Genomic DNA, 26,529 nt, shown 5'->3' on the forward strand with positions numbered 1-26,529 from the left:
TTACCTAGACGACATTCTGATACAAGCTTCAAGCTTTCAAACTGCCAAGTCTCATACAGAGTTAGTACTGGCATTTCTAAGGTCACATGGATGGAAGGTGAACGAAAAGAAAAGTTCACTCGTTCCACTTACAAGAGTTCCCTTCCTGGGGACTCTTATAGATTCTGTAGAAATGAAGATTTACCTGACAGAAGACAGGTTAACTAGACTTCAAAGTGCTTGCCGCACCCTTCATTCCATTCAACACCCATCGGTGGCTCAATGCATGGAGGTAATCGGCCTAATGGTAGCAGCAATGGACATAGTGCCATTTGCTCGCTTACACCTCAGACCACTGCAATTGTGCATGCTAAGTCAGTGGAATGGGGATTACTCAGACTTGTCCCCTTCTCTGAATCTGGATCAAGAGACCAGAAATTCTCTTCTATGGTGGCTTTCTCAGCCACATCTGTCCAGGGGGATGCCATTCAGCAGACCAGACTGGACAATTGTAACAACAGACGCCAGCCTTCTAGGTTGGGGTGCCGTCTGGAATTCTCTGAAGGCTCAGGGACAATGGAGTCAGGAGGAGAGTCTCCTGCCAATAAACATTCTGGAATTGAGAGCAGTTCTCAATGCCCTCCTGGCTTGGCCCCAGTTGACAACTCGGGGGTTCATCAGGTTTCAGTCGGACAACATCACGACTGTAGCTTACATCAACCATCAGGGAGGGACAAGGAGCTCCCTAGCAATGATGGAAGTATCAAAGATAATTCGCTGGGCAGAGTCTCACTCTTGCCACCTGTCAGCAATCCACATCCCGGGAGTGGAGAATTGGGAGGCGGATTTCTTAAGTCGTCAGACTTTTCATCCGGGGGAATGGGAACTTCATCCGGAGGTCTTTGCCCAAATACTTCGACGTTGGGGCAAGCCGGAGATAGATCTCATGGCGTCTCGACAGAACGCCAAGCTTCCTCGGTACGGGTCCAGATCCAGGGATCCAGGAGCAGTCCTAATAGATGCCCTGACGGCACCTTGGGACTTCAGGATGGCTTATGTGTTTCCACCCTTCCCGATGCTTCCTCGATTGATTGCCAGAATCAAACAGGAGAGAGCATCAGTGATTCTGATAGCACCTGCATGGCCACGCAGGACTTGGTATGCAGACCTGGTGGACATGTCATCCTGTCCACCTTGGTCTCTACCTCTGAAACAGGACCTCCTGATACAGGGTCCTTTCAAACATCAAAATCTAACTTCTCTGAAGCTGACTGCTTGGAAATTGAACGTTTGATTTTATCAAGACGTGGGTTTTCTGAGTCAGTTATTGACACCTTAATACAGGCCAGGAAGCCTGTTACCAGAAAGATTTACCATAAAATATGGCGTAAATACCTATATTGGTGTGAATCCAAAGGTTACTCTTGGAGTAAGGTTAGGATTCCTAGGATATTGTCTTTTCTACAAGAAGGTTTAGAAAAGGGTTTATCTGCTAGTTCATTAAAGGGACAGATCTCAGCTCTGTCTATTCTGTTACACAAACGTTTGTCAGAAGTGCCAGACGTTCAGGCTTTTTGTCAGGCTTTAGCGAGGATTAAGCCTGTGTTTAAGACTGTTGCTCCACCATGGAGTTTAAATCTTGTTCTTAACGTTTTACAGGGCGTTCCGTTTGAACCCCTCCATTCCATTGATATAAAGTTGTTATCTTGGAAAGTTCTATTTTTAATGGCTATTTCATCGGCTCGAAGAGTCTCTGAATTATCAGCCTTACATTGTGATTCTCCTTATTTGATTTTTCATTCGGATAAGGTAGTTCTGCGTACTAAACCTGGGTTCTTACCCAAGGTAGTCACTAACAGGAATATCAATCAGGAGATTGTTGTTCCATCTTTGTGTCCAAATCCTTCTTCAAAGAAGGAACGTCTTCTGCACAATCTGGATGTAGTTCGTGCCCTAAAATTTTACTTACAGGCAACTAAAGAATTTCGACAGACGTCTTCCCTGTTTGTCGTTTACTCTGGTCAGAGGAGAGGTCAAAAAGCTTCTGCTACCTCTCTCTCTTTTTGGCTTCGTAGCATAATACGTTTAGCCTATGAGACTGCTGGACAGCAACCTCCTGAAAGAATTACAGCTCATTTCACTAGAGCTGTGGCTTCCACTTGGGCCTTTAAGAATGAGGCCTCTGTTGAACAGATTTGCAAGGCTGCAACTTGGTCTTCGCTTCATACTTTTTCCAAATTTTACAAATTTGACACATTTGCTTCCTCGGAGGCTATTTTTGGGAGAAAGGTTCTTCAGGCAGTGGTTCCTTCTGTATAAAAGAGCCTGCCTATCCCTCCCGTCATCCGTGTACTTTTGCTTTGGTATTGGTATCCCAGAAGTAATGATGACCCGTGGACTGATCACACTTAACAGAAGAAAACATAATTTATGCTTACCTGATAAATTCCTTTCTTCTGTAGTGTGATCACTCCACGGCCCGCCCTGTTTTTTAAGGCAGGTAATTATTTTTAAATTATACTCCAGTCACCACTACACCCTTGGTTCCCCCTTTCTCGTTGGTCCTTGGTCGAATGACTGGGGGTGACGTAGAGGGGAGGGGCTATATGCAACTCTGCTGGGTGAATCCTCTTGCACTTCCTGTTGGGGAGGAGTAATATCCCAGAAGTAATGATGACCCGTGGACTGATCACACTACAGAAGAAAGGAATTTATCAGGTAAGCATAAATTATGTTATGCATTGATGTTTGAAATATACATATAGAGACACAATCTCCTATTTTCTTGATCCGTAGGATGACATATTTTTAAAAAATTCTACAAAAGCCTATATTCTAAGAGATGGAATAGTTAGTAGTTATATCTCTAGAATGAAACTGTAATATGTACATATATACAAATAAGTGTAGTGTTTAAGATGATTGTTTATTTAATATGAGTAGCAGTGAGAATAATCTTTAGGAATATAATTGTATAGACATAGCATGGAATGAAACATTCATTTCTATTCCCAGTAATTTATAAGATCAAACTCAGAGTTCAATCCTTTTGGGACTCTGGTTTCCATCTTAAAAATCCACAGCATCTCTCTTTTAGAGAGTGCTACTTCACGATCACCCCCTCTTCTCGGTCTAGGTACCATATCAATAGGCTGCCAAGAAAAACAAGTCAGATCTTGTCCGTGGATTTGGGCGAAGTGATGTACTATAGGAGTAGTAGCCTTGCCCACTCTAATGGTGGACAGGTGCTTTCTAATCCTACTTCTGATGTCCCTTGTAGTGAGCCCAATGTATTGTTTTCCACATCTAGTGCAGGTAACGCAATAGATCACGAAGGTAGATGTACAATTTAGGCAGAAATTTATTTCATAGGAGATACCAGTCACAGTGGAGCAAAAGTGTTCTGACACAGTCAGATATTCACATGCCCCACATCTAGAGCTACCACATTTGTAGGACCCTTTGCTAGTTAACCAAGCACTTCCTTGTGAAATGGATTTCGGTAGGACAGTTGGAGACAAGATATTTCCTATAGTTTTGTTACGTCTATAGGAACATCTAAGTCCTTCTTTTACGCATTGTATTAGTCTGTCATCTGCCACCAGCATATTAAAGTGATGTTTTACAATATTACAGACCGCTTCATACTGGTCGCTGTAGTCTGTCACGAAGGTTACCCCTTTCATGGTGTCCTTGGTTTTCCGATCTTTGTCTTTTAAAAGATCTTGTCTGTTCAGATTCTTAACTGCCCTCTGGGCCCTATTAACCACCTTTTTTGGATAGCCTCTCTGTAGGAGGCGTTTTTTAACTTCCATCATCTGTATCTCACCTTCTCTGGTGTCAGAGCAATTACGTTTTGCCCTCATAAGTTGGCCTTTCGCTATGCCATATGGCACATGCTTGGGGTGGCAGCTCTTGGCATGCAACAAAGAGTTGCCAGAGATTGGTTTTCTGTACAGACATGTTTTTACTGAGCCCTGAGGGCTACCACTTAAGACTACATCCAGATAGTTAATCTGAGTCTGTTGAATCTCACTCGTAAATTTATGGCCTATGTCATTGACATTAAGCCCTTCTATGAATGTTTTCAGGACATTATAGTCACTGTGCCATATGAGAATCAGATCGTCGATAAAACGGCGATAAAAAACGATACAATTACGTGATAGGTTCCTATCTCCAAAGATGTGGGACAGCTCCCACCAACCCATAAAGAGGTTGGCATAGGAGGGGGCAAACTTGGCCCCCATCGCCGTCCCACATCTCTGGAGATAAAAGACACCCTGAAACTCAAAAAAGTTGTGAGTTAATAAAAACTCAGTCACCTGTAGAATATACTGTTGGAAATCTGTCGTGAAAGAGGACCAATTTTTTAGAAAAAATGATACAGCTTCCAATCCTTTGGAATGTGAAATGGTAGAATAAAGTGCTGTAACATCAATGGTTGCCCATAGATGTACCCCTTCCTGCCATTTAATGTCCTGTACCAAATTCATTAAGTGCTTGGTATCTTTAAGAAAACTGGGGAGTGATTCCACAAATGGATATCCAACCATTGGGACAGGTGTTCAAAAAGAGACCCTATACCACTTACTATTGGACGTCCTCTGACATCCTGCAGGGACTTGTGCACCTTTGGAAGGTGATGGAAAACAGGAGTAACCGGATGTTCAACATATAGGTATGACATAGTTTCTTTATCAATAAAGCCATTTTCCATCCCTTCGTCCAAAAGGTGCAATAGTTCTCTCTGAAAACGAGAGGTTGGATTGGTTGGTAGTACTGTAATTGTGGCTAACACCATGAGGTCAGCTTTACCCGCTAACCCTGATATTGGACATGAACAAGTACAGCAGGTTTTTTCCTTGCCCCAGAGCAACCCCGACAGGGGAGGGGCTATGGGACAGGCAAAAAGAGGGTACAAACTGAGAGAGATAAGGAACCAAACGAAGTACAAGTAACATGTGTGATTAATCTTTCAGATGAAACATTGTCTGAGACTCAGATATATGTACTGAGCCTGGGATTGGGATTTGTGCCATCTACAAGTTTCAATCTCTTTAAAACTGTAATTGATGTAAATCGTCTAATCCGCAATGTTACATTGAAGGGTCATTATTCAGGTGGAGATGTAGTACCACCAGATGAAAGTCGGGGTACACAGTGGGTTACCACTAATCTCAACACTGATCTTTCGTTTCCTGACTCTTGTGATTTGGTTTCACTCAACACTCTTTTTATAGAAGGCAATCAGCCAGGGGTTAGACTTAGTACAAATAAAGTGAAAAGTCTTAAATCGCCATCTAAATTTTACCCCATACATAGTAGGGGAACAGTTATTGAAAACTTCTATAAAAGAGTGGAGAGTGATCTAAGAACATTATCAAAGTCTTCAAAACAGAGACCTGATAATTTGGGTAGAGCTGAAAGGGAAGCCCTTTCCTCTTTGGCTAATAACCAGAATATTGTGGTGAAAAATGCGGACAAAGGTGGCTCGGTGGTAGTACTGAATAGAATTGATTATATAAACGAAGCACTGCGTCAATTAAATGATGATTGCTGCTATTCAGTACTACCAACCAATCCAACCTCTCGTTTTCAGAGAGAACTATTGCACCTTTTGGACGAAGGGATGGAAAATGGCTTTATTGATAAAAGAAACTATGTCATACCTATATGTTGAACATACGGTTACTCCTGTTTTCCATCACCATCCAAAGGTGCACAAGTCCCTGCAGGATGTCAGAGGACGTCCAATAGTAAGTGGTATAGGGTCTCTTTTTGAACACCTGTCCCAATGGTTGGATATGATCCTACATCCATTTGTGGAATCACTCCCCAGTTTTCTTAAAGATACCAAGCACTTAATGAATTTGGTACAGGACATTAAATGGCAGGAAGGGGTACATCTATGGGCAACCATTGATGTTACAGCACTTTATTCTACCATTCCACATTCCAAAGGATTGGAAGCTGTATCATTTTTTCTAAAAAAATTGGTCCTCTTTCACGACAGATTTCCAACAGTATATTCTACAGGTGACTGAGTTTTTATTAACTCACAACTTTTTTGAGTTTCAGGGTGTCTTTTATCTCCAGAGATGTGGGACGGCGATGGGGGCCAAGTTTGCCCCCTCCTATGCCAACCTCTTTATGGGTTGGTGGGAGCTGTCCCACATCTTTGGAGATAGGAACCTATCACGTAATTGTATCGTTTTTTATCGCCGTTTTATCGACGATCTGATTCTCATATGGCACGGTGACTATAATGTCCTAAAAACATTCATAGAAGGGCTTAATGTCAATGACATAGGCCTTAAATTTACGAGTGAGATTCAACAGACTCAGATTAACTATCTGGATGTAGTCTTAAGTGGTAGCCCTCAGGGCTCAGTAAAAACATGTCTGTACAGAAAACCAATCTCTGGCAACTCTTTGTTGCATGCCAAGAGCTGCCACCCCAAGCATGTGCCATATGGCATAGCGAAAGGCCAACTTATGAGGGCAAAACGTAATTGCTCTGACACCAGAGAAGGTGAGATACAGATGATGGAAGTTAAAAAACGCCTCCTACAGAGAGGCTATTCAAAAAAGGTGGTTAATAGGGCCCAGAGGGAAGTTAAGAATCTGAACAGACAAGATCTTTTAAAAGACAAAGATCGGAAAACCAAGGACACCATGAAAGGGGTAACCTTCGTGACAGACTACAGCGACCAGTATGAAGCGGTCTGTAATATTGTAAAACATCACTTTAATATGCTGGTGGCAGATGACAGACTAATACAATGCGTAAAAGAAGGACTTAGATGTTCCTATAGACGTAACAAAACTATAGGAAATATCTTGTCTCCAACTGTCCTACCGAAATCCATTTCACAAGGAAGTGCTTGGTTAACTAGCAAAGGGTCCTACAAATGTGGTAGCTCTAGATGTGGGGCATGTGAATATCTGACTGTGTCAGAACACTTTTGCTCCACTGTGACTGGTATCTCCTATGAAATAAATTTCTGCCTAAATTGTACATCTACCTTCGTGATCTATTGCGTTACCTGCACTAGATGTGGAAAACAATACATTGGGCTCACTACAAGGGACATCAGAAGTAGGATTAGAAAGCACCTGTCCACCATTAGAGTGGGCAAGGCTACTACTCCTATAGTACATCACTTCGCCCAAATCCACGGACAAGATCTGACTTGTTTTTCTTGGCAGCCTATTGATATGGTACCTAGACCGAGAAGAGGGGGTGATCGTGAAGTAGCACTCTCTAAAAGAGAGATGCTGTGGATTTTTAAGATGGAAACCAGAGTCCCAAAAGTGGGTCTAAACAATCAAGCGGTATACATGAACGCATAGTTGTGTATTAGGTTCTTAGAAGCCTGAATAAGTGGCCCTTACTCTCATGTGTGGTACACAACCACAAATCCAGAAAAATAAGTATTTGGAAATTAAATAACTCTTTGCCACTTGTTTGACCTTTAATTCATAATTTGTATCATTATGGCTTTGTTAAAGAATATTCAGGTCAAACAAATACATTGTAGATAATAGTATTTAAACTTGGTATTTATTTCATTTATTTGTTAATACCAGAAAAATATATGTACAAGAAATGGTTTCATGACCTCTTGTTGCTCTGTTATCTTTAGTTCACAACCAGTATGTATGGGGTTAAAATAAACTCAGGGCGTGTTGTTTTTCAATATGTTTTTAGCCAATGAGGTTGTTCTTACTTATGTACATAAGGAACACCTGTGGCTGGCTTCAGTATGCTATGATTACGGCTATGCCGAAACGCGTAAGCCTGCCAGCCAGAGGTGCCCCATCTTTGCTCTTTTGACACTGTGTTGTCCTACTTTATTTTATATATACCAATAAAGGTTATATTTTATTTTTATACTAGCGCTCTCACTTGTTTTCTTTGGTGGACTTTATACTTTAGCCTGGAGAGCGTTAGTTCCCTGCCTCGTCCACTTCTCTGCTTTTCTGGGAGCAACCACCGGAAATGTTTTGGTCTGTATTGGACAAGCGGCAGCTGGGATATCCCATTATCACACATGTGAAAAGCCGGTTCGGTGCTAAAGTTCCGTCTACCTGAACGGAGGATTCCTATGGTTCCAGACTTCAATCCCTGGATTGGTGGACAACGGGTGTGACGAAAATCAGTCGAGCACTCGGATTGGAGGATTGTCCGGTAGAGTCCTGGACACGCCCCCTGGTGGGCGGTAGGCCTCTGATCCTCAGAAGGAGTGAATCGGCTGAACACTCGGCAAGCGGCAAGTGAGTGTAAAGACTTACGGAACGTTTTGTGGATTACATCTGATACAGCACTGTACACGCCCCCCCTGGTGGGTGCGAGTGTGCAGAAACCCAGCGGTAATTCTGTGACCGTAAAAGGGGAAAAACAGCGGAATACTGTGTGAACCTAAAAACAAAAAACAGAGGTGAGACTGTATCATTCTATATATATATCTGCATATTCCTGTATTACGCACCACTACCTCATTGCCTGAACTTTATTTCGACATCTGTCCACAACCTGAGACTGTTTGCTTACATTGCTCCTGTTTGTGCAGTACACTTGAGATGGGACGTTGTTTAATTCTTGTTGGGTATTAGGTTTTCTCACTTTGTGTCTTTGGTATGTTTATGGTGTCACATTAGTTGATACAATTTTTTATGTGTATATCCATATCACTCTATTAGGCTATAATTGCTATATAGGGATATTTGAAGATTTAGTTTGAATCTATAGTGGCACTTTGAGTACTTTTTCTGTCATTGAGAAGCAGTGCATTGATTAAAATATCCAGTAGGTGGAGCTGTCCGCTTGTGTTGCAGCAAAGATATGCAAGCCAAGCAAGCTGAAATTAATCAGTTTAACCAGACCTGAGCTATCGAGCAGCTTGCAAAGGAACAAGGTCTTCCTGTCTATAAATCAGTCCAGATTGGAATGCATATAAAGAACTGTTTGCAGAAAAATGCAAGAAAAGTCTGTTGTGTGATTATTTTATTAGGTTTATAATGCTGTTTAGCAAATGTTTTTGTTAATTTAACTTAGTTTAATTATATTTTCTGTGTTATGTGATTATTTTATTAGGTTCATAATGCTGTTAAGCATTTAAAGTCTTTATTTCAAAGCTTTAAATATAATGTATTAGGTGACTTATGCCAATTTTGAGAGGGGCCTGAAACCTAACTCCCTCACCTCCCATTGGTTTACATTATAAACTGGGTTTCAATTTACAACGGTTTCGATTTACAACCATTCCTTCTGGAACCTAACCCCGGCGTAAACTGAGGGCTACCTGTATATATAATAAATATATATATATATATATATATATATATATATATATATATATATATATATATTTCTCTTGTTAAGTGTGTTCAGTCCACGGGTCATCCATTACTTATGGGATATATTCTCCTTCCCAACAGGAAGTTGCAAGAGGATCACCCAAGCAGAGCTGCTATATAGCTCCTCCCCTCACATGTCATATCCAGTCATTCTCTTGCAACCCTCAACAAAGGAGGTCGCGAGAGGAGCTGGGGGCAGAGTCTCACTCTTGCCACCTGTCAGCGATTCACATCCCAGGCGTAGAGAACTGGGAGGCGGATTTCCTAAGTCGCCAGACTTTTCATCCGGGAGAGTGGGAACTTCACCCGGAGGTATTTGCTCAACTGATTCGTCGTTGAGGCAAACCGGATCTGGATCTCATGGCATCTCGCCAGAACGCGAAGCTTCCTTGTTACGGATCCAGGTCCAGGGACCCGGGAGCGGTGCTGGTAGATGCATTAGCAGCCCCTTGGATTTTCAACATAGCTTATGTGTTTCCACCATTTCCGTTGCTTCCTCGGCTGATTGCCAGGATCAAACAGGAGAGGGCATCGGTAATTCTGATAGCGCCTGCGTGGCCACGCAGGACCTGGTATGCAGACCTAGTGGACATGTCGTCCTGTCCACCATGGTCTCTTCCTCTGAGGCAGGACCTTCTAATTCAGGGTCCTTTCAACCATCCAAACCTAATTTCTCTGAAGCTGACTGCCTGGAAATTGAACGCTTGATTCTATCAAAGCGTGGGTTTTCGGATTCGATTATTGATACATTAATTCAGGCTCGGAAACCTGTGACAAGAAAAATTTACCATAAGAAATGGCGTAAATATTTATATTGGTGCGAATCCAAGAGTTACTCATGGAGTAAGGTTAGGATTCCTAGGATATTAGCTTTTCTACAAGAGGGTTTAGAAAAGGGTTTATCCGCTAGTTCGCTAAAAGGACAGATTTCAGCTCTGTCTATTCTTTTACACAAACGTCTGGCAGAGCATCCAGACGTCCAGGCCTTTTGTCAGGCTTTGGCTAGAATTAAGCCTGTGTTTAAAGCTGTTGCTCCTCCGTGGAGCTTAAACTTGGTTCTTAAAGTTCTTCAGGGTGTTCCGTTTGAACCCCTTCATTCCATTGATATTAAGCTTTTATCTTGGAAAGTTTTGTTTTTGATGGCTATTTCCTCGGCTCGAAGAGTCTCTGAGTTATCTGCCTTACATTGTGATTCTCCTTATCTGATCTTTCATTCAGATAAGGTAGTTCTGCGTACTAAACCTGGGTTTTTACCTAAGGTTGTTTCTAACAGGAATATCAATCAAGAGATTGTGGTTCCATCATTATGTCCTAATCCTTCAAAATCATAGTATCAAGTTTCAAACAACTCACAGAGCTTTTATTTTTGTCTTAGCTGACTGGCAGATATTAAAATTAAATTCCTTAACCACTTAAGCGTGTCAGATACATATGAGGGAAGTGTATATGTGTCTCTCTCTCTCTCTCTCTCTCTCTCTCTCTCTCTCTCTCATCTCTCTTCTCTTTTTTTTTTTTTTTTTTTATAAATAGTTTTTATTGTGGTTTAATTCCGGCATACAGGCATTAGATGTTGACATGAATTTGGTTACAAAACATATGCATAAACAAGGAATAATCAATGGTAACATCATGCCTAAGCTAAAAAAAACAAAACAAGGCATAAGAGTAATACTTGCCAAACAATACAGAGTACCTACATTACGGGCCCAAGGAGCCTCTCATGGCTTTATTATGCTGTAATCTCAAGAGGGTCTATTTAGGAAACCACATTATTCATTTTATATACAGTTTAAATTATATGAGCAAGGTGGCACAATGTATAAAATGTATCAGCATCAAGGTATAGTATTATGACACATTTCGTATCATGTGCCAGCTACCGACAAGAGTAACCGAAAGGGAGATAGAATGGGTTAGGGATGGTGATGCGGGGATAGGAGAGAGAAAGAGGGGGAGAGAGGAAAAAATAAAAAAATAAAATAAAAAAAAAAGGGATTTGGGGGAAAGAGGAGGAAAGAAAAGTGAAGAATAGGCTGCAGGGTGTAAGGACCCATGGCTCCGGACAAGAAAGTTGTCCTACCTGCCATGCTAAGATGGGCCTGAAATATTTTCACTGGTTTCCGGACCTTTCTTTATGGTCTACCTGAGTGACTCCCAGACCTCCCACACCTGCGCGTGTAAAAGTGATTTGTTTTGCTGATTGAAAATCGGACCTTCCATGAGTTCCAGGTAGGTCATTATTCTAACCACATCGTTCCAAGTTGGGAGTGTTTTCTGTTTCCATAGTCTGGCTATTGATAACTTAGCCGCAGTGAGCAAATAAATGCTAAGAAGGTCTGTCGGGGTTGTCGATGTTTTAATGTCTAGATTAAAGAGCAAGGTCTGTGGGGTGGTCCCTAGAAGGGGGTCTAGTTGTGTACATCTATGCAAATTCTCCACCCAAAAGGGCTGTAATGCTGGGCACTCCCACCAAATATGGGCCGGCGATCCCACCAACCTACAGTCCCTCCAGCACAGCGGGGAGTTCAGGCATGAGATCTTAAAAAGCCTCAACGGTGTGAGGTGCCATTGTGTGCAAATTTTAATGTATAATTCTAGTAGGGTAATGCAATGTAGGGCCCGCTTGGTGAGTGCGGCTGCTTTGGACCAGTCGTCCTGTTCAGCACGAAAGTGAAGATCTCTTTCCCAGGACATGATATAAGCTGACTTGAAGAAAATGGGAGGGTTTATTAGATCTCTATATGAGATTGATAGAGCCCGGGGAGTCTTAATGCCAGAGGCCCATCTCTTTTCCCAGTTAGTAGGTTCGCGTAACGGCTTGTCAAGGAAGCCCCATGATTTCAGTAGGCTACGAAGCCTCCAAAACTCAAATCGTAAGATTTGCGGAGGGTTATGTTTAGAAATAAGTCCGATGTCTTGATTAAACGCCCACTTGGGAATAAATCAGCTATACAATTTATGCCATGAACTTGCCACAAGTATGGATGTGAGTCCCTGAGAGCTGCTAGCAAGCCCGTGAGGGAGTGGGTAGGGGAGGGATGAGGGGCAATTTGTGGCAATGAGCGGATTCTATCCCAGAAGCGTAGTGCATGCAGAATAATGAAGTTCTGAATCTTGTAGGAGGATCTGACATGTCTAGACAACCATATAAGGTCTGCTAGTCTAAGCTGACCAGGTAGGGTGGCCTGTTCTAGTATCTGCCATTTACTTTGAACTGTGATCTCGTTCTATGGGAGGATATGGGCCATTCTGGCGGCTTTGTGGTAATAGAATAAGTTAGGGGCGCCCACGCCCCCACTATGAATGGGCTGCTGCAATATCTCTTCTCTTTTTGTTTCGTATTGCACTATACAATAGGGGTGGTTACCTACTTTGTACTTTTCTGGTATTGGGCCTGTTATTTAAATATATATATAGACTCCTATTGCACATATAGAATCAGTACTGTGAATTGGATGCCTCTGTATGTTGATACCTTTTTAAGTGTTTTAAATTATTTTTTAATTTCTCATTTTTTACTTTATTGATATAGTAAAAGTAATTTTATTTATACTCTGTTCATTATTCTTCAAAGAATCTTTTTTGAGGATTGGGACCCCCCTCCCCGTTTCCTTTATGTTGGACTTATTTGACTTTTTTGGCGTGCTTAAGGGATGCTACTTTTCTTTTTCTTACATAAAACGGTTATAAATAGGTCACTAGAGTGTCCAGCCAATGGCTGTGTGGCATATAACAGTGTTCTGCACTTACATTTCTAACAGGAACTGAAAAGATCACAGGAAAAGTGGACAATATATATATATTATATATTATATATATATATATATATATATATATATCAGTGACGTGCAGTGACGTCAGAGGCTGGTGAGGCAGTGGCTTGGATACGCCTTCATTCTTTAGATATCCTTTGTTGAAGAAATAGCAATTCACATGGGTGAGCCAATCACATGAGGTATCTATGTGCAGCCACCAATCAGCAGCTACTGAGCATATTTAGATATGATTTCCAACAAAGGATATCAAAAGAATAAAGACAATTAGATATTAGATGTAAATTGGAAAGTTATTTAAATTGCATGTTCTTTCTAAATCATGAAAGAAAACATATGGGTTTCATGTCCCTTTAAATGGTGTCTTGGAAAACTGGTCAACTTAGTAAACATCTGATTTTAGCCTAAAAGGATTGTAACAGAAACACTTGCCAGATAACAAAATGCTTGCTCTGATTATGAGATCTAGAAATCCATGCCCATTAAAATATGTTTAAAACATACTTTTTACTTTAATGCTGCAAATTATGCTTATAGATTCTTTCATTATTCAGTAAATATAAAAATGTCTTGATCCAGTGGCGGCTGGTGAAATTTAAAGATGGTGGGGCGCTTGACCCCACCCCTTTAAATAAAGCCACACCATCAGATGGCACTACCAATTCATTAATTAAATAAATAAAAGGTAGACAGAAACACATACACAGAGGGTTAGAGAGAGAAAGAGAAAGACACACACAGAGGGTTAGAGAGAGAGAGAGAGAGACACACACACGCAGAGGGTTAGAGAGAGAGAGAGAGAGAGAGACACAGAGGGTTAGAGAGAGAGAGAGAGAGAGACACACACGCAGAGGGTTAGAGAGAGAGAAAGAGAGAGAGACACACATAGGGTTAGAGAGAGAGAGAGAAAAAGAGAGAGAGACACACACACACAGAGGGTTAGAGAGAGAGAAAGAGAGAGAGAGACACACACAGAGGGTTAGAGAGAGAGAGAGAGAGAGAAAGAGACACACACAGAGGGTTAGAGAGAGAGAGAAAGAGAGAGAGAGAGACACACAGAGGGTTAGAGAGAGAAAGAAAGAGAGAGAGAGAGAGACACACAGAGGGTTAGAGAGAGAGAGAAAGAGAGCGAGAGACACACAATCACACACAGAGGATTAGAGAAAGAGAGAGAGACACAATCAAACACAGAGGGTTAGAGAGACATAAGGGATGAGAGAGTCAGAGGGGGAGGAAGAGAGACAGAGAGACCATGGGGAGAACAACACATAAGGAGAGGGATGGATAGATATAGATAGATAGAGAGAGAGAGAGAGAGAGAGACACTAAGGGGGGAGGGAGAGAGACCACTGCATTTTTAAGTAATAAAACAGCAGAGCTACAGAGAGTTCAGAAAGTGAAGGCAAGCTGTTAAGTTAGTGGGTGTAAAGGTTGAGGAAACAAAATACAAAAAAGACCCTGCTGTAAAAGAGTAAAAAAACACTAAACCACATTCATTAAATTATAATTTTCACTAACAGAATCCCTTTCAGTGAAATCTAAGGTTGTAGAACTTACTAAGATGTGGCTAAAACACTGCTCATTGACTGCATCTCTTCCTGCTCTGCCTCTGTCTGTATTAAGGAAGTGACAGTGGCACATTCCATTGCACTTAGAGGGGAAGTACAGAACTCTCTTTTTCACTTTAGCAAAAGCTGGCAGCTCCACAGCACAGCAACAAAATAAATGAAAGTAGTTTTTTTCCGTTTTTGTTTTGTTTTATATGATTTAACATCCAGCCCCAACCCTAAGTTCCACTTACTAATGCCTCTCACTGGATTGGTTCAGCCCAAATAGGACTGCCTCAAATAAAGCACTTATGGGCCATGCAATGATCTTAACCACTGTCATCCAGTAGATGGCGCAGCATGTTGTGTAATGGTGGGCAGACCTGCTTGTGCCTCTCCATTGCACAACATGTATCTGTGAAGAAAAAAATTGCTGGGGAAAAAAATTGCAATTTTTTTATTTTATTTTTTTAAAGCCCATAAAAAATATATATTTTTGCCCATATGAGAGGTGAAGCACTGCCTCACCTGCCTCTAGTGACTGCACATCACTGAATATATATATATATATATATATATATATATATATCATATACCATTTTATTTTACCTTCTCAAAGTGTTTAATGTCCCTTTGTAAGGAAAACACTATTTAGGAATTATAATGTACTTTTGTCTTCAAATCTTCCTGAATAGTAATATTGCAATACAAATGTATAAAGGAAGCTCAGGGTTATAGGAATACATACATTATAATCTAGTTGCACTTTTAACCCTTTGGGTGCCACAATGTCCAGAAGTTAAATCCACCTTGTTTCAGTTTGCAGAAGCTTTTTGGGTCTATCCCCACTCCTCCTCATCGGAGGAACATGGTCAATGAGCATAGTTCTCATACTAGCTACATACACACACACACACACACACACACACACACACACACACACACACACACACACACTCCAGATCCAAATGTAAAATGTAGAAAAAAGCCTTTATTCGATAGACATAGATTAAAACAGGTCACAAAATTATCTCTGCATAGAGAACTAGTACAAAGGGTCTGACCGGTTTCGGCACAGAGTGGCTGTAGTCATAGACTGATAGCAAGTGTTCAACAAAGAGCACCTGATATACCTGTTGGCCACTCCCCCCAACAAACTGTGCTCACAGATACTGAGTTCAGGTGTGTAAAGTGTGCTAAGAGAGGCTGCCACCTTCGCGGCATGCAGTGTTATAGGATCCTCAATGCAAGAACACATCCAAAACAGTCCCCTTATGGACCCAGGATAGGGATACTTTCTGTAGTATTTTGCACAGACTTGTAGCTTATAGGCAAAGAGACATTTTCTGATAACTATTAAGGCAGCGCTAATTGTATAAAGTCAAATGGTAACTGCAAGTCCCAAGACAGAGATCACTGTGCCAGTTACTTTTTCTCACACTGCCTACTTCTCACTTCTGCAATCGATAGCAAAGTGGTAAGTGAATCATGAAATCAAATGCAGTAAAAATCTCCAAATAAACCGCTACCGTAAAATACCAACAGGAGGATAGATATATCAGAACATCCTGGCAGCTACTGTGTGTGCTGTAAAGCTATTAGAAAGCCATTAGCGGTAAGCGGATAGGATACTGCCGGGTCCCAAGCTCCAATGAGCCAAATACTTCAAACAGTCATGGGGCAAAAAACAACAGAGCCAAAGGTGCAAATTGTGCAAATCTTTACTCACAATACCGGGGATCTGTAGAGAGGTAATATCAAGTTGTAATCCTCAACGCCGAGTGCAGCACATACAGCTTGGTGCCGGAAAAACACTGCTCAGCCTCTCACAGTAGCACACTCCTCCTCCAATCAGACAGAGTCAGCAGAATCAGCTGGAGCCCAAATCGGCCCGTAGAAGCCAAACGGAAGTGGAGTCCCTGTACTCCACAGAGATATATGAGAAAAATATGAGAAAAAGGTAATCCAAAGCTTAGTCCAGGAAAGGGAAAAACGATACACTCCAGATCCAAATGTAAAATGTAGAAAAAAGCCTTTATTCGATAGACATAGATTAAAACAGGTCACAAAATTATCTCTGCATAGAGAACTAGTACAAAGGGTCTGACCGGTTTCGGCACAGAGTGGCCGTAGTCATAGACTGATAGCAGGTGTTCAACAAAGAGCACCTGATATACCTGTTTGCCACTCCCCTAGTGGGAGTGGTAAAAAATAAAACCAGGTTAAAAACATAGTAGTATCTCAAAGCAGTGCAGATGAGGGATTTAACATATATATATATAATACATGTATACGGGTATGGATAGAACAAATATATATAAGGAAATAACTTAAACAAATAAATAAGTAACAAAAGCAGTGTGCTAAAATGTTACTAAGGATATCAGCAGAAATATCAAAAAACAGTTAATTATGTACACATGAAAGTGCACAAACATGGTTAAATAATGAAAATTGATGGTAACAGATGTATAATTGAATAGTGGAAATTCCATAAATATAAAGTACAAAAATAATAAAAGTACATATTTTAAATTACTAAAGTACTATTTAGATTAGTTGGTTACTCAGAAGTAGAATACATGATATAACCTGAAAAATTTCCACATAAACTAAAGCTGTCAATGGCATCCACATTAAACTGATATAGGCAACTCTTTGCTAGTTGAATATTTACATAGGATAGTAATGCTCAAAAGACATAACCACTATCTATGCCAAAAATTAATGATGTCAAATTCGGAATTGAAACCCCCAGGCAACAGGCTACCAAGCCTATGTATCCAATAAATCTCCTGTCTAGAGAGAATATGGAACATATTGCCCCCTCTTGGTGGTCTGGACACTTGTTCTATCGCCTGCCACCTGAGGGTTCCAACGTCTCCCGAATGGACTTCCAAAAAATGCTTAGATAAAGCAGAAACAGCTCTTTCCTGTGAGACATAAGAGAGATGCTCCCTAATTCGCTTGCCCACAGGTCTAGTGGTTCTGCCCACGTATTGTTTGTTACACTGGGTGCACTCAATAAGATATATGACATATTTGCTGCCACACTTAATGCAACCTCTAGTGTCAAACACTTCTGACGTTCGGGCTGAGGTAAATGTTTTGGAAACATACATGTGGTCACATGACTTACATGTTCTTTTGCCACACTTGTAAGTTCCCTTTACCTTCAGCCAGGAGCTACCACTGTCTTTCTGTGGCAGCATACTAGGGGACAAGATGTTACCTAAGGTTAAATTCCTTTTGTAAATAAAATTACAGCCATCATCCATAATTTTCCTTAAAACCGTGTCACCACGGAGAAGGCCCTTTTTATCACATTCTTGGGATACCCCCTGTCTTTCTATATTTCCTTATATATATTGGTTCTATCCATACCCGTATACATGTATTATATATATATGTTAAATCCCTCATCTGCACTGCTTTGAGATACTACTATGTTTTTAACCTGGTTTTATTTTTTACCACTCCCACTAGGGGAGTGGCCAACAGGTATATCAGGTGCTCTTTGTTGAACACCTGCTATCAGTCTATGACTACGGCCACTCTGTGCCGAAACCGGTCAGACCCTTTGTACTAGTTCTCTATGCAGAGATAATTTTGTGACCTGTTTTAATCTATGTCTATCGAATAAAGGCTTTTTTTCTACATTTTACATTTGGATCTGGAGTGTATCGTTTTTCCCTTTCCTGGACTAAGCTTTGGATTACCTTTTTCTCATATTTTTCTCATATATCTCTGTGGAGTACAGGGACTCCACTTCCGTTTGGCTTCTACGGGCCGATTTGGGCTCCAGCTGATCCTGCTGACTCTGTCTGATTGGAGGAGGAGTGTGCTACTGTGAGAGGCTGAGCAGTGTTTTTCCGACACCAAGCTGTATGTGCTGCACTCGGCGTTGAGGATTACAACTTGATATTACCTCTCTACAGATCCCCGGTATTGTGAGTAAAGATTTGCACAATTTGCACCTTTGGCTCTGTTGTTTTTTGCCCCATGACTGTTTGAAGTATTTGGCTCATTGGAGCTTGGGACCCGGCAGTATCCTATCCGCTTACCGCTAATGGCTTTCTAATAGCTTTACAGCACACACAGTAGCTGCCAGGATGTTCTGATATATCTATCCTCCTGTTGGTATTTTACGGTAGCGGTTTATTTGGAGATTTTTACTGCATTTGATTTCATGATTCACTTACCACTTTGCTATCGATTGCAGAAGTGAGAAGTAGGCAGTGTGAGAAAAAGTAACTGGCACAGTGATCTCTGTCTTGGGACTTGCAGTTACCATTTGACTTTATACAATTAGCGCTGCCTTAATAGTTATCAGAAAATGTCTCTTTGCCTATAAGCTACAAGTCTGTGCAAAATACTACAGAAAGTATCCCTATCCTGGGTCCATAAGGGGACTGTTTTGGATGTGTTCTTGCATTGAGGATCCTATAACACTGCATGCCGCGAAGGTGGCAGCCTCTCTTAGCACACTTTACACACCTGAACTCAGTATCTGTGAGCACAGTTTGTTGCTCATTTCTTTCTTTGTTACAATACACTTTTTTTATAACGGAGAAACAATACAATAAAAGACAATTTCCATCTAATACGAGGAGAGTCCACGGCTTCATTCATTACTTGTGGGGAACCTGGCCACCAGGAGGAGGCAAAGACACCTCAGCCAAAGGCTTAAATACCTCCTCCACTCACCTCATCCCCCAGTCATTCTTTGCCTTTCATCACAGGACGATGGCATGGAAGTTTCAGAAGATTTCTGAGTAGTCTCTTATGGAGTGTAGTACTTTTCGGAATGGGACTGGAGTTTTAAGTAGTCTTGTCAGCCTCTCAGTGAGAGCATTGACGAATGCTAGGTTCTGGAGATGCAGAGAGAATCTCTGCAAAACCATCCATACTTGTATTAACAGCTCCTTAAGCAATCAGTGTTGACGAGTTTCACTGCCTGCTTTCTTCACTCAAGTCCATGTCAGGAGCGATGCTACACACTGTCAAACTTGAGAGATCGTGTTCCTGTTCCACAGCGTTGATTCTGGTAAGATTGTTTCATTTTCTAGATCTATAATAACGCAAAAAGACAGGGTCACAGTGTGGCTCCTTTATCTGTATAGAATCAAGGATTAATATCACCGGAAGGTGATTATTGATCGGGGGGGATGTATACATGATTGTGTTTTATTGTGTTTTTGCTGCGACATGTGTAAGATGTGGCTCTGGCCATGTAGAACAGTCAGGTTTTTTCCTTTCTTGATTACTGCGTAGCCTGTTTAGTTGGCATGCTTTTCTCCAACATAGGTGTGTCCGGTCCATGGCGTCATCCTTACTTGTGGGATATTCTCTTCCCCAACAGGAAATGGCAAAGAGCCCAGCAAAGCTGGTCACATGATCCCTCCTAGGCTCCGCCTTCCCCAGTCATTCTCTTTGCCGTTGTACAGGCAACATCTCCACGGAGATGGCTTAGAGTTTTTTAGTGTTTAACTGTAGTTTTTATTATTCTATCAAGAGTTTGTTATTTTAAAATAGTGCTGGTATGTACTATTTACTCTGAAACAGAAAAGAGATGAAGATTTCTGTTTGTAAGAGGAAAATGATTTTAGCAACCGTTACTAAAATCGATGGCTGTTTCCACACAGGACTGTTGAGAGGAATTAACTTCAGTTGGGGGAACAGTGAGCAGACTTTTGCTGCTTGAGGTATGACACATTCTAACAAGACGATGTAATGCTGGAAGCTGTCATTTTCCCTATGGGATCCGGTAAGCCATTTTTATTACAGACAGAAAAAAAAGGGCTTCACAAGGGCTTTTTAAGATTGTAGACATTTTCTGGGCTAAATCGATTTATATATATACATATTTTATACTCCATAGCCTTGAGGAATTATTTTAATCTTGGGAATTTTGTAAAATAACCGGCAGGCACTGTATTGGACACCTTATTCTCTAGGGGCTTTCCCTAATCATAGGCAGAGTCTCATTTTCGCGCCTGTATTGCGCACTTGTTTTTGAGAAGCATGACATGCAGATGCATGTGTGAGGAGCTCTGATACATAGAAAAGACTTTCTGAAGGCGTCATTTGGTATCGTATTCCCCTTTGGGCTTGGTTGGGTCTCAGCAAAGCAGATACCAGGGACTGTAAAGGGGTTAAAGATAAAAACGGCTCCGGTTCCGTTATTTTAAGGGTTAAAGCTTCCAAATTTGGTGTGCAATACTTTTAAGGCTTTAAGACACTGTGGTGAAATTTTGGTGAATTTTGAACAATTCCTTCATACTTTTTCGCAATTGCAGTAATAAAGTGTGTTCAGTTTAAAATTTAAAGTGACAGTAACGGTTTTATTTTAAAACGTTTTTTGTACTTTGTTATCAAGTTTATGCCTGTTTAACATGTCTGAACTACCAGATAGACTGTGTTCTGAATGTGGGGAAGCCAAGGTTCCTTCTCATTTAAATAGATGTGATTTATGTGACACAAAATTTAGAGAAAATGATGCCCAAGATGATTCCTCAAGTGAGGGGAGTAAGCATGGTACTGCATCATCCCCTCCTTCGTCTACACCAGTCTTGCCCACACAGGAGGCCCCTAGTACATCTAGCGCGCCAATACTCCTTACTATGCAACAATTAACGGCTGTAATGGATAATTCTATCAAAAACATTTTAGCCAAAATGCCCACTTATCAGCGAAAGCGCGACTGCTCTGTTTTAGAAAATACTGAAGAGCATGAGGACGCTGATGATATTGTTTCTGAAGTGCCCCTACACCAGTCTGAGGGGGCCAGGGAGGTTTTGTCTGAGGGAGAAATTTCAGATTCAGGGAAAATTTCTCAACAAGCTGAACCTGATGTGATTACATTTAAATTTAAGTTGGAACATCTCCGCGCTCTGCTTAAGGAGGTGTTATCCACTCTGGATGATTGTGAGAACTTGGTCATTCCAGAGAAACTATGTAAAATGGACAAGTTCCTAGAGGTCCCGGGGCCCCCCGAAGCTTTTCCTATACCCAAGCGGGTGGCGGACATTGTAAATAAAGAATGGGAAAGGCCCGGTATACCTTTCGTCCCTCCCCCCATATTTAAAAAATTGTTTCCTATGGTCGACCCCAGAAAGGACTTATGGCAGACAGTCCCCAAGGTCGAGGGGGCGGTTTCTACTCTAAACAAACGCACCACTATACCCATAGAAGATAGTTGTGCTTTCAAAGATCCTATGGATAAAAAATTAGAAGGTTTGCTTAAAAAGATGTTTGTTCAGCAAGGTTACCTTCTACAACCAATTTCATGCATTGTCCCTGTCACTACAGCCGCGTGTTTCTGGTTCGATGAGCTAGAAAAGGCGATCATTAATAATTCTTCTTCTTATGAGGAGATTATGGACAGAATTCGTGCTCTCAAATTGGCTAATTCTTTCACCCTAGACGCCACTTTGCAATTGGCTAGGTTAGCGGCGAAAAATTCTGGGTTTGCTATTGTGGCGCGCAGAGCGCTTTGGTTAAAATCTTGGTCAGCGGATGCGTCTTCCAAGAACAAATTGTTTAACATTCCTTTCAAGGGGAAAACGCTGTTTGGCCCTGACTTGAAAGAGATTATCTCTGATATCACTGGGGGCAAGGGCCACGCCCTTCCTCAGGATAGGTCTTTCAAGGCCAAAAATAAACCTAATTTTCGTCCCTTTCGCAGAAACGGACCAGCCCCAAGTGCTACGTCCTCTAAGCAGGAGGGTAACACTTCTCAAGCCAAACCAGCCTGGATACCAATGCAAGGCTGGAACAAAGGAAAGCAGGCCAAGAAACCTGCCACTGCTACCAAGACAGCATGAGATGTTGGCCCCCGATCCGGGACCGGATCTGGTGGGGGGCAGACTCTCTCTCTTCGCTCAGGCTTGGGCAAGAGATGTTCTGGATCCTTGGGCGCTAGAAATAGTCTCCCAAGGTTATCTTCTGGAATTCAAGGGGCTTCCCCCAAGGGGGAGGTTCCACAGGTCTCAATTGTCTTCAGACCACATAAAAAAACAGGCATTCTTGCATTGTGTAGAAGACCTGTTAAAAATGGGAGTGATTCATCCTGTTCCATTAGGAGAACAAGGGATGGGGTTCTACTCCAATCTGTTCGTAGTTCCCAAAAAAGAGGGAACGTTCAGACCAATCTTAGATCTCAAGATCCTAAACAAGTTTCTCAAGGTTCCATCGTTCAAAATGGAAACCATTCGAACAATTCTTCCTTCCATCCAGGAAGGTCAATTCATGACCACGGTGGATTTAAAGGATGCGTATCTACATATTCCTATCCACAAGGAACATCATCGGTTCCTAAGGTTCGCATTCCTGGACAAGCATTACCAGTTTGTGGCACTTCCGTTCGGATTAGCCACTGCTCCAAGGATTTTCACAAAGGTACTAGGGTCCCTTCTAGCGGTGCTAAGACCAAGGGGCATTGCAGTAGTACCTTACTTGGACGACATTCTGATTCAAGCGTCGTCCCTTCCTCAAGCAAAGGCTCACACGGACATTGTCCTGGCCTTTCTCAGATCTCACGGATGGGAAGTGAACGTAGAAAAGAGTTCTCTATCTCCGTCAACAAGGGTTCCCTTCTTGGGAACAATAATAGACTCCTTAGAAATGAGGATTTTTCTGACAGAGGCCAGAAAAACAAAACTTCTGAACTCTTGTCAAATACTTCATTCTGTTCCTCTTCCTTCCATAGCGCAGTGCATGGAAGTAATAGGTTTGATGGTAGCGGCAATGGACATAGTTCCTTTTGCGCGCATTCATCTAAGACCATTACAACTGTGCATGCTCAGTCAGTGGAATGGGGACTATACAGACTTGTCTCCGACGATACAAGTAAATCAGAGGACCAGAGATTCACTCCGTTGGTGGCTGTCCCTGGACAACCTGTCACAGGGGATGAGCTTCCGCAGACCAGAGTGGGTCATTGTCACGACCGACGCCAGTCTGGTGGGCTGGGGCGCGGTCTGGGGACCCCTGAAAGCTCAGGGTCTTTGGTCTCGGGAAGAATCTCTTCTACAGATAAATATTCTGATACGGTTTCAATCAGACAACATGACAACTGTTGCGTACATCAACCATCAGGGGGGAACAAGGAGTTCCCTGGCGATGGAAGAAGTGACCAAAATCATTCAATGGGCGGAGACTCACTCCTGCCACTTGTCTGCAATCCACATCCCAGGAGTGGAAAATTGGGAAGCGGATTTTCTGAGTCGTCAGACATTTCATCCGGGGGAGTGGGAACTCCATCCGGAAATCTTTGCCCAAATTACTCAACTGTGGGGCATTCCAGACATGGATCTGATGGCCTCTCGTCAGAACTTCAAGGTTCCTTGCTACGGGTCCAGATCCAGGGATCCCAAGGCGACTCTAGTAGATGCACTAGTAGCACCTTGGACCTTCAAACTAGCTTATGTATTCCCGCCGTTTCCTCTCATCCCCAGGCTGGTAGCCAGGATCAATCAGGAGAGGGCATCGGTGATCTTGATAGCTCCTGCGTGGCCACGCAGGACTTGGTATGCAGACCTGGTGAATATGTCATCGGCTCCACCATGGAAGCTACCTTTGAGACGAGACCTTCTTGTTCAAGGTCCGTTCGAACATCCGAATCTGGTCTCACTCCAACTGACTGCTTGGAGATTGAACGCTTGATCTTATCAAAGCGAGGATTCTCAGATTCTGTCATTGATACTCTTGTTCAGGCCAGAAAGCCTGTAACTAGAAAAATTTACCACAAAATATGGAAAAAATATATCTGTTGGTGTGAATCTAAAGGATTCCCTTGGGACAAGGTAAAAATTCCTAAGATTCTATCCTTTCTTCAAGAAGGTTTGGAGAAAGGATTATCTGCAAGTTCCTTGAAGGGACAGATTTCTGCCTTGTCTGTGTTTCTTCACAAAAAGCTGGCAGCTGTGCCAGATGTTCAAGCCTTTGTTCAGGCTCTGGTTAGAATCAAGCCTGTTTACAAACCTTTGACTCCTCCTTGGAGTCTCAATTTAGTTCTTTCAGTTCTTCAGGGGGTTCCGTTTGAACCCTTACATTCCGTTGATATTAAGTTATTATCTTGGAAAGTTTTGTTTTTGGTTGCAATTTCTTCTGCTAGAAGAGTTTCAGAATTATCTGCTCTGCAGTGTTCTCCTCCTTATCTGGTGTTCCATGCAGATAAGGTGGTTTTACGTACTAAACCTGGTTTTCTTCCGAAAGTTGTTTCTAACAAAAACATTAACCAGGAGATAGTCGTGCCTTCTTTGTGTCCGAATCCAGTTTCAAAGAAGGAACGTTTGTTGCACAATTTGGATGTTGTTCGTGCTCTAAAATTCTATTTAGATGCTACAAAGGATTTTAGACAAACATCTTCCTTGTTTGTTGTTTATTCTGGTAAAAGGAGAGGTCAAAAAGCAACTTCTACCTCTCTCTCTTTTTGGATTAAAAGCATCATCAGATTGGCTTACGAGACTGCCGGACGGCAGCCTCCTGACAGAATCACAGCTCATTCCACTAGGGCTGTGGCTTCCACATGGGCCTTCAAGAACGAGGCTTCTGTTGATCAGATATGTAAGGCAGCGACTTGGTCTTCACTGCACACTTTTACTAAATTTTACAAGTTTGATACTTTTGCTTCTTCTGAGGCTATTTTTGGGAGAAAGGTTTTGCAAGCCGTGGTGCCTTCCATCTAGGTGACCTGATTTGCTCCCTCCCTTCATCCGTGTCCTAAAGCTTTGGTATTGGTTCCCACAAGTAAGGATGACGCCGTGGACCGGACACACCTATGTTGGAGAAAACAGAATTTATGTTTACCTGATAAATTACTTTCTCCAACGGTGTGTCCGGTCCACGGCCCGCCCTGGTTTTTTAATCAGGTCTGATAATTTATTTTCTTTAACTACAGTCACCACGGTATCATATGGTTTCTCCTATGCAAATATTCCTCCTTTACGTCGGTCGAATGACTGGGGAAGGCGGAGCCTAGGAGGGATCATGTGACCAGCTTTGCTGGGCTCTTTGCCATTTCCTGTTGGGGAAGAGAATATCCCACAAGTAAGGATGACGCCGTGGACCGGACACACCGTTGGAGAAAGTAATTTATCAGGTAAACATAAATTCTGTTTTTTCCTGGCTGCCGGGGCGGTCCTGCACGGTACTCCATGTGACCTAGTGTGGCCTCTCTTCCTTGTTCTGACTGTCGGTTGCAGGAGGCGTTTACAAAGTTTCTCTGTGGGCCTGGGTCATAGGAGGTGGTGAGTGCCCCTGCCATTGGAAGTATAAAGGTGCCATTTAATCCTTTTCTGTAGTTCTTATTAAAGCGCAAGCTATAGAGGACTCTGTTAGAGGGTACTCCCCTTTTAACTAAATCTAGTGCCTGTGTTTGTGAGGAGGTTTCATTATCAAAGCTTACTCAACTATGTTCCACATGCCATGACAAAATAGGGATATCTAAAAGAAATAAAATGTTTAGTACCACTAATCCTCCTGCGGGCGGGGGACACATTGCCACCCGATTTTACTGAACAGTTGCAAACGGCGGTATCTGCTCTCATTAGTGCTTTACCTCGCCTGGCCAAGCACCATCAAAGGGTTAAACATTTGCTATCCTTCCCAGGGGTCATCTACTCCATTGGATGTATCTGAGACTAGATTATCCGCTGAGGATTCTGATACTTCGGAGTTTATTTTTAGGATGGAGAACCTACGCTTTTTGTTAAGAGGTGTTAGCGACTCTAGAAGTTCCGGAACCGAAGCTACCGGAGGAACCTTCTATTCCTAAGTTGGATAAAGTTTGATGACAGGGTAGTGCCTCAGACTTTCCCGGCTCCCGTAAAGATGGCGGATATTATCAAGAATGAATGGGAGAG

At 42.1% G+C, this 26,529-nt stretch overlaps 1 protein-coding gene across 1 annotated transcript in view; it reads right to left on the minus strand.

Moving 5' to 3' along the window:
• ARMC1 (armadillo repeat containing 1) overlaps positions 1 to 26,529 on the minus strand; it is a 374,962-nt gene that overhangs the window by 289,890 nt on the left and 58,543 nt on the right. The gene's annotated exons all lie outside the window — the stretch shown is intronic.

The sequence above is a fragment of the Bombina bombina genome, chromosome 5 (assembly GCF_027579735.1).
Source record: "Bombina bombina isolate aBomBom1 chromosome 5, aBomBom1.pri, whole genome shotgun sequence".
In the NCBI taxonomy this organism is placed as follows: Eukaryota; Metazoa; Chordata; class Amphibia; order Anura; family Bombinatoridae; genus Bombina; species Bombina bombina.